Raw genomic sequence first — 4,996 nt, forward strand, 5'->3', positions numbered from 1 at the left:
GTATAAATCCCCCGATGTCACCGACGAGGCCTACACGGCACCTTTAATTCTAGTTACGTGTCACCTAAAAACAGTCCAACAGCAACCCTGGAGGAAGTCCCTCCTACAAATCACCCAAAATCTCCTATTACCGCCCCCACTTCGGAATCAACTTCTCCAATTGGTCATCACGGCGTTCGATCAAACCGCAACCTCAGTGGGTCAGACCCCTTCTGAAGTGAGTGGGCAGGGTCAGTTGTGAGTGCTTTCCCTAACATTTATTTTACCACCACCACGCCCATATGAAATAAACCGACACAGTACAGTCATTACACTGGCATAATACATGTCTCTGCAAAACACCATCCCTTTCTAAAATAATATTGTGATGTTTAATACATTTAATTGGTGTCTGTGTCTGTGTCTGTGTGAAAGAAAGAAAAACATAAGAGCACATGTAAAACACACAAGAACACACTACATACAACTTCAAACACACATTGCTTATTGCACTTTTATTAAGATGTCTGTGAGAACCAATAATGCTGGAATTTTCTACCATGTTCGAAATGGTAGTAGGGACAAAACAATGTCAAGGAGTGCAATATAGTTTAATAGTAACATAAAAGTATGTGTTAAAATGAAATACCATGTAACCTTTAGTATACATATAAATGTGTTGATCTTGAAGAAAAATACAGTGCGTCATAATTCAAGTACAAAATAATCTCATAAATATGACTTGATGTTCTGGAGATTTAAAATTCTAACTTGAGATCGACATGAGTCATTCAAATCCATTGTTATCAACACAAGATTTATGCAAAAATTGCAACCCAAAAAATGCAACTCAAGCGTGGATCTGAGGTTACAGTTCGGGACATAGTAAATAAATAGTGCCATACCATGTTTCCTTAAAAATCTACTACATCATTTAGGCGACACGTACAAAAGAGAGCAAGCTTGGAGCTACAGTCAGCGTAATGGTGAGGTAATAAAAACACCAATCACTTAAAAATATAAAAATACTATGCAAAATCCCCCCCAAAAGAAATGTACTAGTAATATACTGTATATCTTTTGCAGACAGAAAATAAATGCAGTAAATGCTGCTCTTTTCCACATAAAAAAAAAAGTCTTCTTTTCCGAAGACACATTCCTTGCTTTAACTGCCTCTGGCTAAAAAGGTCACATAGTCCATCATAACCAATCACGACAAGAAGTAAGATTATCTCAATACAGTGGTGAGTACTTACTGACAGTGGTGAGTACTTAGTGACAGTGGTGAGTACTTAGTGACAGTGGTGAGTACTTAGTGACAGTGGTGAGTACTTAGTGACAGTGACAGTGGTTCGAGGAGGGACAAACCACGAATCCGATTGAGCATCTGTGGGATGTGCTGGACCGACAAGTTCGATCCACGCTGGCTCCACCTCGCAACTTAAAGGACATGAAGGATCTGCTGCTAATGTTTTGGTGCCAGATACCACAAGACACCGTCAGGGGTCAGTGGGTCGGCGCTGTTTTGGCAGCACACAGAGGACCAACAGCATATTAACATATTAGCATCTTTGGTCTGCCGTTCATGGATGAACTACTGAAGATTGAGGCACATGACTCAGAAGTCCCACGTCTGGAGTTCTCCCCAGCAGAGACAGGTCTGCACCTAATGGCCTCCTCAAGCAGAGATCACCTCATTCACATCTTTAATATAGAGAAGTGCTGCAGCCTAGAGCAGACTGTGTGTGACCACTCAGCCTCCAACAATGCTGTTCACTGGTGTGAGCCCAGAGGTCTCCATGGTGAGCTGTGGTGCTGACAAGAGTATCTACTTCCGCACAGCTGAACAGTCTTCTGAGGGATTCAACTTCACCCATCATGTTGTGGAGAAGACCGCACTGTGTGATATGGACCTAGACGCCACTTGCACACACACACGCACACCCACACAACCATCGCCTGCCAGGACAGGAACATCAGGTTCAGATGGACCCTTCTGGGATGTACCTTGACACAAGCTGCTCTGACAAGAGTATCTGCATATTTGACTATGACTCAGGGGACTGTGTGGCCACCCTGTTTGGACACTCAGAAATTGGGTCAGTGGCATGAGATTCAGCCAGGACTGCAGGCACCTCATCACAGCATCTGGAGACAGCTGTGTATCTGTGTGGAGGCTTGACTCCCTGATGACCAAGTCCATGAGGAAGAGACAGGCTGAGAGGAGACAGAAAGCTGGGTTGAAATAGCAGTGTGTCAGCAGAGGAACGTAAATTGCCGAACCATTCAGCCAACAGCCACAGATCAAGGAGGCCAACATTGAAGAGGAGCTGGACAGGGACCATAAGAACCCATCGGGCTTCCAGGATTTTGATCACATGGTCCTGCCGGCCAATGGTAAACTGCCATTGGCCACTATGTGGGCAGGAAAACTGAGTTTGGCAGGTGACCCATGTGATGCCCCAGTTGAAACAGGTTCGAGCCCCGCGGCCGCTGGGCAGAACAGTGGGAACCCCAGGCCATTCGCTCAGTGGCCATGACACTGCAGCTGTCTGGGGAGGAGGAGGAGGAAGAAGAGGAAGAAGTAGAGGAGAAGGATATGGGGTCAGGTGTTCCATTGGAACACAGTGTCCAGAGGCCTGACGACATGCCCCTGCCAGACAGTGAAAAACTATTTGCTCCAGGGCGCTAAGCTCCTCTGAGACGAGTGACTACATCGTGTACCCTGCTGCCGACAGCACAACCCTGTCCACGTGAGGGCGCTGGGGGAGGACGGTAGGGGAGAGGTCCAGCAGCATCAGAGGCAGGGCTGGGGGGAGAAGGATCTCAGTCCAGACAGTGCCTGCTGAGGGGCTCTATTGAGAGCCGGGACCAGCCCCATGATTCCCTCAGCCAGAGGAGCTCCACTGGCAGTTCTGCGGAGGAGGAAACGCCAGAGACGCTCCTGCATCAGCATTTTGAAATGATGGCAAATGACCTGCTCAGTGACAAATAACCTGCTCAGTGACGAGAAGCTTGAAACAGATCCTCAGAGCCTGCAGCTGCCCAGAGAAAGCCTTTTCCTGAACCCTCGACTCGGCATTTCCAGCCGCTTCCTATCCCGTTTCCAGGGTCGCATCCGGGTGGGTCCTGGCCACGCCCCCATGCCCTACAGCACTCCCTCCCAGGGTCTCTGAGGAGACAAGCAGCCCATGCCCCAGCCTCAGCACCACAGAGGTCAGATCACAGCGGTTTTCTGGGAACTGTGCCACAGAAACCAAAGAGGAGAGCCATGTGATATTACAGACAAGGCCTTGAAAACAATGCTCAAAACAATGCTCCGCCAGTTTCCCAAAACAACCTCCCAGCTCTGCCCAAAAAGTCCTGCAAACTAACCTGAACAAGGAAGCCCAGACTCTTGAGTGCCACAGCAGCTCTCGAGCAAAAATGCCCCGGTGCAACTCTATGGACAAGGGTCTAAATGTCTCTCCAACAGACAAGAGCCAAGTAAGATGAGGGAATTAATGATCCATGATCTGAACTCACACCAGGAGTGTAAGGAGAAACCTCCAGCCTCTGCAGAGCTACCTGTTATCCACCACCCATACTACCATCATCCCCTCCTCACCGGAGCACACTTCTGGTATCCAGCCACCCCCTCACTCTCCTGCTCTTGAGAATCACAGCGCTAGAGCTGCTCTCCATCTGGACTTGTCTGTGTCTGACCGCCCTGCACTCACCTCCATGTCCCCGCTGTCCCACAAGGTGCAGCGAGACACTGGGGATTTATCCCACCACCAAGCCCTGGTGACCCCCACAGAGATGCATCAGCAGCATTGAAGAAAACCTGGCACCCAAGGGAGCCACAAAACCATGCAGTCTGGCTCCTACCAAAGCCCCCGTGGCAAAGCTGACTGAGACCCCAACTTGGTGCCAATCTCTAGGTAGACCCCAAGTGGCTGGTGCAAGAAACATCGTGACCACTGTGCCAGCTGCAACAGTTCAGCACTATCTCTGGATCAGTGTCTCTGTAGGGTTAAAGAGTGTCTCTCTTACAATAGTGCACCCCCTCTTGGTTGTATAGAGGCCAGGCCACCAGCTGAGGGATGACAAGACTGTGGCTCTTCTGGAGAAGTACCGAGATGTTCATACGGATCACTGAGAAGAACATTGACTGCAACTGAGGGCAGCTTAAAATACTGAAAAGGGAGTATAACCTTATATCCATCATATGTACATATGGCTTAAATACAATTTCTGTCAAAATAAACACTGTGGGAGGGCAAAGGTGAGCACAATGCTATTGAATGTCGCATGGAAAGTGAATGCCTATTTTTGTTGTCCATGATTATGTTTTATTAGTAGTCTTCTTTGTTGCTATCATAGCTGTTGATGGCATGTTTTTAAAAAATATTTGTATTATATTTTATATTTGTTATATGTTATTGATGTTTTACTAATTGAGCATTAAAGCGTACATATAAAGAGATCTCAATAAATAAATAATTTGCATCGTCAATATTTTGTAACATTATTCACAGCCTTTATGCTATGTTAAATGCTAAATGCTATGGTTTCATATTTTCACAACCAATTAGGCTCCTAACCCTAACCCTACTCTTTATGACACTTGATATAGTTCAATCAGAGGGCCAGAAAGACAGTTTCACACTGAACCATTCCATTGGTCCTAAAGTGCAAACTCCACCCTCCCAGCACACCAGGTTAACTAAATCAAGTGAGCCTACTGAAAGATGAGGTAGAGAAAACTGTGCAGGTGCTTATTAAGGTGCACATTAATTTACTAACTGAGTAATAACAGTGATGATACCATGAATACAAAAAAGCAACATCATTGGTCACTGGCAATTCGATTCACTCATTGCAGAATCTTAATAAATAATGGTATATTATTATAAAAATGTTTACCAAAAGAGGCAAAGTCTGCAAAGTCTGTTCTTTTATAATTTTTGACTGAATGTTGCTACAGACATAATGAATGCTATTAGGAAACTCCACAATTAGGGGTAAGAAGGCC

This window comes from Nansenia antarctica (assembly GCF_963989245.1).
Source record: "Nansenia antarctica genome assembly, chromosome: 12".
NCBI lineage: Eukaryota > Metazoa > Chordata > Actinopteri > Argentiniformes > Microstomatidae > Nansenia > Nansenia antarctica.